This window comes from Paramormyrops kingsleyae, chromosome 24, assembly GCF_048594095.1.
Source record: "Paramormyrops kingsleyae isolate MSU_618 chromosome 24, PKINGS_0.4, whole genome shotgun sequence".
Taxonomy (NCBI): domain Eukaryota; kingdom Metazoa; phylum Chordata; class Actinopteri; order Osteoglossiformes; family Mormyridae; genus Paramormyrops; species Paramormyrops kingsleyae.
In genome coordinates this window covers 23,444,215-23,454,647 of record NC_132820.1, presented here as the reverse complement: position 1 = coordinate 23,454,647, position 10,433 = coordinate 23,444,215, and the positions used below count along the sequence as shown (strand labels likewise).

The 10,433-nt window shown below is 40.3% G+C and overlaps 1 non-coding gene and 1 pseudogene across 1 annotated transcript; both read left to right on the top strand.

The window, feature by feature from the left end:
• Positions 1–6,261: 6,261 nt before the first annotated feature.
• On the top strand, positions 6,262–6,453 carry LOC140582563 (U2 spliceosomal RNA). Its single transcript, XR_011985465.1, has one exon. It is a non-coding gene; the product is annotated as a U2 spliceosomal RNA (small nuclear RNA).
• A 418-nt stretch (positions 6,454–6,871) lies between these two features.
• Positions 6,872–7,002, top strand: LOC140582603 (U5 spliceosomal RNA; annotated as a pseudogene).
• The last annotated feature ends 3,431 nt before the right edge of the window (positions 7,003–10,433 follow it).

Sequence of the window (10,433 nt, the reverse complement as noted above, 5' to 3'; positions counted from 1 at the left end):
AATAGCATGCATATAAGGTGACATTTTAATTGTTTTATTGACCATATAATTGTAATTAGGTTTAAATGGTGTATAATTGTATTTGCTGGTCTTATTGCCCTTTTCCTGTTTTATGGGTAATAGTTCTGCAGGTACACACAGAAAAATAAAGGTGCTAACTGGAACCGAAAATGGTTCTTTAGAGTGATGCCATAGAAGAACCATTTTTGGTTCCATAAAGAACCTTTCAAACCAAGGTTCTTTAAAGAACCATTTCCTTAAATGTTCTTTAAGGAACCCACAAAAGTGCCACGAAGAACCATCAAAAATGGTTCTTCGAGGTACCTTTTCTGGTTCTTTGAAGAACTTACAGGGAAAAAGGTTCTTTATAGAACCCTTCTCAAAAACGTTCTTTGTGGGCCCAGATGGTTAACCCTTAGCAGTCGGCGGACCCGCCAGCGGGGACACTTGCATTTTTTTCTGGTAACCGTGAAAAGAACTTAAAATGCGTCGTCATGTTTGATCATACACGTAAGTGTAGTACATCATTTGAATCTGTAAAGGGTCTACTTTTATTCATGTATACTCACAATATCCACAAAACATTGTGCTTTTGTAAAATAAAGAAAAGAAACAGGGTGCGCTTTCAGCCGTCTCAGTCTCCGCGAAAATCTTTTTGAAACACGTCACTAAAATGAACTGAAACTCCGCGAATACTGCACAGACAGACATGAGAAATATATCCATAGAAAGCTTAAAGTGTCTACTTTTAAATAAAGCAATTTAAATGAAAAATAAATATTTTCAGTTTATGTAATCCATGTGAAACCAAGGAGAGGCACAGAATTTCTGTCACACTTCATTATCTGCTAATGACCCGAGGCAGGGCACGCCCACAGCCATTCACACGGAAAACAGTCCGGGCAGCATGCGTACAAGGCCACGCCCCCCGGCTTAAAAACACATAGTCTAATAGTGCGTTCGACTATTTCTCTCCAAGTCGGAACTCGGATGAAAACGTCACGAAACGTCAAGAAAAACGTCGCTTCCCGTCGGAAACACGCCTCTTTCATGACGTTGAAGTCGGACAAGATTTGCCCCAAGAGCCTGTCACTTACCAGCCAATCAAAAAAAAAGAAAGGGCCTACACAATAGCCAATCAGAAAATAGTACTATTGTATCTGGGTAAAATACAACACAACAACCAATGAAAAGGCTTCCTGTGGAATGTCACTCTTGCCTGTCTTCAAAACTTGACAGCCCTGGGGTTATTAAGTCTTATATAACTCTTATTCTGATAATATTAAACTAATATTAGTAAATATTTTCCTCACTTCAGCTAGCTTTTGTCAGCTTATGTGAAACATTGGCTTTCAATGCCATTTACATAGGTTAGTGTAGCATGTAGATAACTCTGCTAACATGCTGCCTTATGTAGCAAACATGTTGTTTCCTGGTGGCTAAGATAATGCCTTATGGAGTTTACAGATGTTTGTAAATGTTCTAATGTATTTCACCTCGTTTTGGATAGCTTTAGATTATGGTTGCTAATATATATTTGGCTCCCTTTTGTTTAGCCTATAATACTGCTATCGGTAATGTTGTTTAGCACAAACATTTCGGGTGTAAATGTTTGAGATGCTAACATTTTTTTATTTATTTGTTTTTAGGAATGTGTCTGCATCACCCTTGCCTTCACCAGCACCTCACATCGGGACATGCATGCTAAATAAACCACAAACCAAGAAATATGTTTCTGTCCTCAAATTATTTTCTTGTAGCACTTTCCTCTGTCCCATACCTGACTGAAAGGGGTAATTATACAGCTCATTATGCAGGTCTTTGTCTTCTCTGGTGTGAACAGCATTATTCATGAGCATTCCCACCTCCTCGCATATGGCCTTTCTAAACAAAAAGTGTCTTAGAAAATTTAAATGAATGTATTGTTTTCTGTAAATGAGTGAGTGAGATGATTGTCACATCATTTTGAAGTAAAACCTCTACACTACAAGATCCAGGTCACAAAAATCTTGTACACAAATGTCATGAATGTGTTTTGTGGTCTAATTTCAGTGACTTATTTTTTTGTTGTTTTCAATAATCACGCATAACTATTTTTTTCTCCAATATAAAGACTTGTACATACATGCTGCTCATATATTATTGTAGCCCAGTTTCTGCTGAATACAATGTTATCAGACTTTAGACATTTATATGTTTATAAGTAACTGAAAAATACACAAATGTCAGGACATGTCAGAATCTCTTCAGGGCTCCAAAACACCTTCAGACTCCTAAGGGTTAAATAAAGAACCCTTTTCAAATGGTTCTTTAGTTAAAAATGGTTCTTCTAATAATGTTATTATTTAACATTGCAATATTGTGTAAAGCCGAGAGAGAAATGCAAATAGAAGTTGGTTTTCCATTTTATTTATTTAGAAACTGAACTAAAATCCTAATATCATACAATGTGCTTTTTAAGAAATATTCAGGGCATTGGCAACTCTCTGCACAGCTATTGGTACACGTGTTGTTAAAGTGTCAAGCTTCAGAATAAACATCTCTAAAAATTAAAAAAAACTTTTAAAGTTTAAAGCTGACAGGGATATGCAATGTTGTAGACATGATAGAGGGCCAACAAAACAGCCATGGCCAAAGAAATGTCTGTCTCTCCATTGTCCGCTGTCATTTTGTGACCATCCATCATGACAGTAACATCTGTGCTGTCACTCAGGGGCTTGCCATCAATGCTGCTCAAGATGATCGTAGGTGTTGGGCTTATCGGTTCCTGAAACAAAACATTTGGGTCTTAAATCTGTATTCTGTAAACCTGTCATGTTTACAAATCATAATTACAAATCACAGCTTTCTCCTATGTTTAGTTGCATACAAAATCCCAGTTTGTTAACAACAAAATTACTTAATACATTAGATGTATTTTTTTGTGGGACATAGCAGTGGTATTTGTCCTGTAATTGAAAATGCACTTAATATCTAATTATTTCTAAATTCACATTTCCTATCTCGCAAAATAGCGGTATGGGCAACAATGGTCTCTAAAAAGAATTTGACTTTGGTAATATGGAACTTGTTTGGATTTTCCAAAACCGACACAATGCAAACAGAAATTTACAAAAATAAGGTTCACCTAAGTAATGTGTTTTTTTCTTTTTAGATTTTGTTACCTTAGATGGCCAATTTTTTTATTGGGGAATTTGTTTGGTTGTACTGTTCAGTAACTTGCAAAAGTCTTAACTGACATAAAAAAGAATCATGATAAGATCATAGGTTGTGATCCTGCATGAAAAAAAAAAATGTGATGAAACCTTTCCCGTGTTGCCCAAACCTACAGCATATATAAAAATCTAATATCAGGCAAAACATTGAAGTACACATTTCGCATTTTCAAAAGAACAAATTCAAGACTGTCCACCACAAGCACAAAATGACTAACCTTATCTATTACAAACAGCTGGGGTGTATTTTCTATGAAGATGGATGGTAGGAGGAGTATAACTGCATTCACCAATTGGCCTGTAAATCACAAATAATTTAACAAAACTCACAAATTTGATTCGGCAAAGTTTTGAAACACTCATACCAATCTGAAATGAATGTGGCTTAAAGACCTAAAACAGATTAAGTGAAATCTGAAATAAATAAGGGGAACTTCTTATCCTAATTACATGCTACCATCAAAAGGAAAACACTGGATATAAACCACAAATACTTGTAATACAATGTGGTAGAATTACCTAAAACAATTAATTATAATAGCTTCATGAGGCTTAATGACCTAAAAGTGAGGTGCAATGGGAAAAAATTGCATTATTTATTCTGCTGCTGTTGCTTATTATTTAACATGAAGCCCCGTTAACAACCACAGCATCTGTACAGTTAACCCACACATGTTCTTCACTATCTAATTTAAGGTGTACTTGATCGTAACACCATGAATTTGATTAACTTGACTTGGCACTTAGACAACAAAAGTAACAGTGGAAGGAGGGCTGATGACCTAATTAATAGGGTTAAACAGACTACCTTAGACTAGCAACAGTTCTTTCAGATACAATGAGAAATATTGTACTCTGGTAGATTTAACTATCCTCCTATCTGATTTAGTCTTTCAGTGTATTATAAGAGACTTGTGTAGCTTACCATTTCGTTCAGTATCAGTCTGGCTCTCATCAACAGACTGCAGGCAAAGCCTCTTCAGGTTGCTTTCAGGTGCCATGGACACAAGCTGGCTTGCCAGCTTATTGAACCCTTTGATGACCTGCTTGTCCACATCAATCTTAAGAAGTGCTGATGCTTCTTCACACAGCTGAAGCAAAACATGTAGTTTAAATGAATTAATTCTATTGGTGTTTTGAAGCAAATATGGGACAAATTATTTATTCTATTCAATGCAAAGTGCAGAATTACATATGTACTAAACTGATGCACATTAACATCTTAACTCACCAAGACTGGAATAGAAAAGAAGGGGAATTCTTGTAAGACCTCTGCAGTGGTGTGCTGTTGAATATAGTATCTTCTGTACCTTTGTACTCTGTGGAGGCACTGGCCTCATCTTTTGGCACTCCTGCTTTATTGCTGCAATATGGTGGTTACAACTCCTTTGGTCCTTTATATATATTTGGTCCTTTATATATATTTCTAAAATTATAATTTAAATGATACCAACAACCATTAAAATTATCAGTTATAGTCACCCATCAAACTCAGTGGTAGGGCTCTAAACAAAACCTAATTGGTTACATTGCAAACTATAGTCACAACAGATCGTTCTCACCTAATCAATTTAATTCTTATTTATAGCCAAGGTTTGTCTGTTCCGTCCTGGGGACGTATTGCACTAACTTACTAATTTGCAGATCTTAACCGTTTGCTAACGATGGTATTTCGGGTGACCAAATAATCCATGTCATCCCAGACACTTTGAGCTTGAACAGGATTTGTAAACTACTATTTCAATTAAAAGGACCTGGATTTCACTTGAGCGCTGAATTCTTGCTGAGTCTCCTGTAACCATGCATGTGTTACTTAATGTTAATGTGAAACATGCTGGATAAGTCTTTCAATCAAGGAAACAAACCAGTTAAGCACAAGAAGAAATTAACTAATTAGTCGAGCACAGGAGCTTTTCGGTTTTAAAGCAGTTCGGAAAAACCCGAAGTTTGCGTCCAGGATAGGCTCTGGACCCCACGCGACCCTGTATAGGATAAGCGGTTTCAGATGATGGATGGATGGATAACCCAAAGTAGCTCTAAGTGTCCGGGATGATATGGATTATCACCCTAATAGTATTTATTTTAAATAAAAATCCTTCAGTAAACACAGCAATTGAGCGTTTAAAGCAGAAATAAATTTCCTACATACGATTGGCCACAGACCCTCACATAAAATAAAAAAAAAACTTCAACTACTTTGAAGTTCTTATTGGTAGTCATACGGGAAAAAAAACTCCCTATCGTCAAATTAGTAAAATCGTTCGGAATGTCAAAAAATTACTCGTGGGACTTTTTTTTAATCCGATCCTCATAGTTCATTTTAAATTGCCTTCTGATGGTTAAATTATTCCAAAACATTTTTCCCCATTTAAAAAATTACCTTACTGCTCTTGTACTGTAACTGCTCCCGATCGTCTTCTGAGAAAAAAACCTCGTAACCCCCTCGCACGAGCCGCACTCTACCAGGACTCGTCAGCCGCATGCGCAGGTTGTGGAAGCCACAAAACCATAGGGATTTTACTCTGATATTTCGGACAAAAATTAAAAATGTATTTTAAGAAAACAATTACAACGACACTAAAAGTATCATACTGAATTATACATGGGATTCTCAAGTAGCAAGACTACAATAGTATTTTCTTGTAAAATGTACTTTCATGATCTTCGTTGTATTTACAAATTCAGAAAAACCTTCATCTTCTCCTTTTCAGTGCAGCTTATGGAGAGGGACAATTATTTTGCAAATTTATACCCACCACCACCATCCAATAACTCGAATAAGAATTAAGAACCCTTCAATATCCCAAAGAACCATATGACTAACACGTAGAACCATCCACTACATAAAATGGTTCTTTAGTAGGTTATGGTTCTTTATGGAACCACACAGACTTCTAAAGAACCATTATTTTTCTGTGTGTAGTTCTATTTGTTTAATATTATCTTTGAAAGTCTTATTGTACTGTGTTGGCATGATTTGCATAGTGTAGGAATGATTCAGCCTCATACATTGTGATTATGTGTTAATGTAAGTAGTACAAGCATAATATTTATTATTCATGTATTTGAGCTGATTTACATTTTGTTTTGGTATGAAAAGGTTATTTTGATACGTCCCCCATTGAGGGGACCACATATTAAACAGATTTTTGGAACAGGGAGCCGGAAGTGGGGCTTGCCCCGTCCGCTCCAGGCATCGGCCCAGTATTGCAGTGCTTCCAGGAACGGTGCACCTCTACTGCCCCTTGTTGTTGAAAGGCAGAACTGACTGACTGACTAACTGACTGAGTGGGTGACTAATAGACTGAGTGCCTCTGGATGGCCAGCTAATTAGCTGCATGTGCTGTGAGGGAGGGGCCCTGTCCGTGCGTGGCCCCCGTTTCCTTCCGGTTTTCTTATTTTTTTTTATTTTGAAGTAAGGTGACACGCTGTTTGTGTGGTGGACAGCTGTGCTGAGGTAAGGCATGACGTCATCTTTGCCTTTTGAATTTTCCCTCATGTTTGTTTAAATGATTGCTGTTTCTTGAGAGGACAGGAGGACAGGGAGGAGTCGGGGCCCCGACAGCGACAGCTGCGACGCCCCTGGGCATTCTACTCAGAGCGGGGGCGTCACGGAGACCCGGCTAACGGGGACCTGCTAAGCGGCAGCCCCATATCGACTCGGGTCTCTCTTCATCCCGTATAAATCTTTCGCTTTTTACTAAAGATTTCCGTTGGGTATAGTCATAGTTGTTTGGGTTAATTCTGACTACCACAAAAGTTTACAAGCCCTATTTTGGCAAGAGCTAATCCTAATCATTTTCATCCTTGCCGTTTTAATCACTCATGAATAGATGTTTGTTTTAAGCATTTTAAATTTAATTAAATACTGCAATACTAATTGGAGAAATACATCTTTTCCAATATTGTGCAGCCTAATAATGAAGTACTTAATGTCCTTAATGAAGATATCTAACAACATACGATGCAACATTCAACAGGGGGTAGTGAAGTGATATGTGGCAGATCAAAGTGCCAATTCGATGTGGGGCAGTGATTAGCATGTGGAGAATGCTGCAGCAGTATTACAAAATCAGCAACTCTTTTAAAAATAATAGTGATATAAATATATTATTTATTAATAAGTATATAGAATCAGTACACAAAGTATAAGTATATAAATATAAGCATATAAAGTATATAAGTACATAAAGTATAAGTATATAAAGTTTAAGTATATAAAGTATATAAGTATAAAAATCTTAAGTATAAAAATTATATAAGTATAAAAAATTTAAGTAAAAAAAGTTTAAGGGCTCAGAGGCCTGCTGCTCCTACTCATCAGAGTGGTTCTGTTGCTTGAATTTCTTCTTCAGAGCCTCTGCTAAAATGGCAGCAATGTCCTCTGAGGCCATGGGCGTCCCCTGCGTCAGTCCCCTCCTCGGCACTGGCGTCCCACCTGGCGACCTCAGCACCGGGCGCAGTTTAACGCAGGGCAGCTCCGCCAGGACATCCACCATGTTGGGGCCTTTGGTGGGTCCTGCGCCACTTCCCTGACGATGACTCGTCTTCTGCTTGGGGCCCTGGATACTAGCAGGTGGAGGAGGAGGAGGTGGCAGTGGAGGAGGAGGGGGTGGGAAACAGCTTGGAGCTGAAGTGGAGACTACAACAGGAGTCCCAGTGGTCTCCGAACTGCTCCGGGATATATGTGGGTCAGTCAGGGCACCAGCAAGCACGGAGATCTCAGACCGTAAACGGCCCACCTTGTCTTCGAGGGCTGCAATCTTCTTCCAAACTGCCGCCCACTCGGACCCTGCCTCTGCTGCAACAGGAGCATGCTGGTGATCCCCGTGTCCACTGGGGAGGTGGATGCCACTCCCGACCTTTGCAGGGGTTTTGTCATTTTTAGCAACCCCCGTTGCAACAGTCAAGGATGGTGCAGTGGGCTTGCGCACACGAAAGCTGGAACACTTAAAGCATCCCAGACAGGTGTGTAGAAAACCACGCAAGCGACTGAAAGGACCCTTTGCAGACGTTATTTAAAGCAATGGAACACAAACAGTAAATGAAGATCGCCCAAATCAAGACCAAGAGAAATAAAAATTACAGCTTCTGCTTCCAGATATACGTAGCAATAACCAATGAGCACGCAGAACCATTCGAGGTCAACTTAGCCGACCGTTTCACGTTCTAAAATTTACAGGATACAGTGGTACCTCAGAAGTCAAATTTAATTTTTTAATTTTTTTTTTCTCTCCCAAAATGGCGGCGCGTGCACACGCTGCGGCTTCTCTCTCTCCCGACTAAACAGTGTTTTTGTGTTTTTCGTCCTGGACGTTGCAGTGTTTCTGTACACCTTTGTCGCGTTTATCTGTTCTTAAGCCCATATATAGCCGAACATTTTTGCTCAACATCGGCAGAAACAAACTTTTTAAGTTAGACTCTGTGGACGCCGAAGAGCTGAATGATCTGGGTCTGCTCCGCAGGCCTACTCAATCACCGACCCCCACTCCTGCACCTCGCCCAAAATGGAGGTGCCTCAAGCGGCGTGAGAGAAAGCAGAAGAGGGATAAGAGCGGAGATATCCGAGCTAGGCTGGTGGCTTGCCCACACAAACCCGCTATCCCCTCCATCGTTCTGGCCAACGTACGCTCATTGGATAAGAAACTGGACTACATCCGACTACTATGTTCATCTCAGAGGAATGTAAAGGACTGTTGTGTTTTTGTGTTCACGGAAACATGGCTCAGTGACTGTGTCCCGGACCGCGGCATTCAGCTTGACCAGCTAACATGCTACCGTGCTGACAGAGTTGTCGTCGTGGGAGGTAAGACCCGCGGTGGCGGGCTTTGTGTTTACATCAATGACGCCTGGTGCTGCGATGCTGTTGCGGTCTGCAAATACTGCTCACCAGTGTTGGAGTTTATGGTTATTAAGTGCCGGCCGTTCTATCTACCGAGGGAATATACAGCTATACTGTTGTTTACTGTGTATATCCCTCCCACCTCCAATGGTAGCAACAGGAGGGAGGCACGGAATGAACTGTACCAGCACATCAGTGAGCAGCAGACAGCCCACCCAGATGCTTTTCTCATCTTGGCTGGGGATTTCAATCATGCAGACTTAAAGAGTGTGTTTCCCAAAATACAGCAACACATAGACTTTCCTACACGGGGAAATAACACACTGGACCTTGTTTGCACCACCCAAAGAGGAGCTTACAAGGCTTTCCCCCTCCCCCAGCTCGGTGCCTCAAACCACATTACTGTCATGCTAATGCCTGCTTACAGACCCCCGGCGACAACATCCCGGAGCAGTGCCGACGCCAAGAGCTAGCCCCCCCCCACCCCGAAGGGCAGCCCGTACTCAGTCACCCACTCATTCGACGACAAATACCCCCCCCCCCACCACCAGCCAGGGCAGACACCCAGACATCACAGGATGGCAGCCACAGCCCCCCCAGCTCCAAGAAGCCACTAGCCGCCCATAGCCCGGGGGCCCAACCCCACCACCCGCCAGAATCATGAGGAGACGAGACCACAGCCGACCACCCCCTCCTACATAATGGAATTGGCCAGAATGGACCAGAGAGAATCCAATTCGCCCAATTGTTTTTTTTGGAGGGAATTAGACATTCTCTCCAAACTTATGTGGTCTAGAATTAAATTTCTATACTGAGTAACACATAAATTATTTTTTGATTTCCAGTTCATGAAGATAGTTTTCTTTGCAATGCCTAAGGCAGTAAGGATCATGTGCACTTTATTTTCTTCCATATCTAATACACTTGCATCACCTAAAATGCACAATGTAGGTGAGGTTGGGATATAGCAATTAAACCAAATTCATAGATCTTCACATATCCTTTGCCAGAACTTCTGCACCGGTGTGCAGGACCATATGGCATGCATGTAGTTCTCTACAAAGTTACCTGAGCAGTGGGTGCATAGGTTTGAGTGTATAAGGCCCATTTGGAACATCCTTTGTCCTGTATAATGAGCTCTATGCAGAGTTTTGTATGGTATAAGCTGTAAGTTGGGGTTTTTAGTCATTTTGAAGGTGTTTAAACATATTTCTTTCCAAAAGTTTTGATCTGGATCGATGGATAGATCTTGCTCCCATTTTGAGGTTGGGAGGGAAATTGAGTCATCCATTTTTGACAATAACTTATACATTTTTTGCAATAATTTGGGGCTAGAAAGATTTAAAAATTCTAGCACCCATGGAGGTATTTCTAAG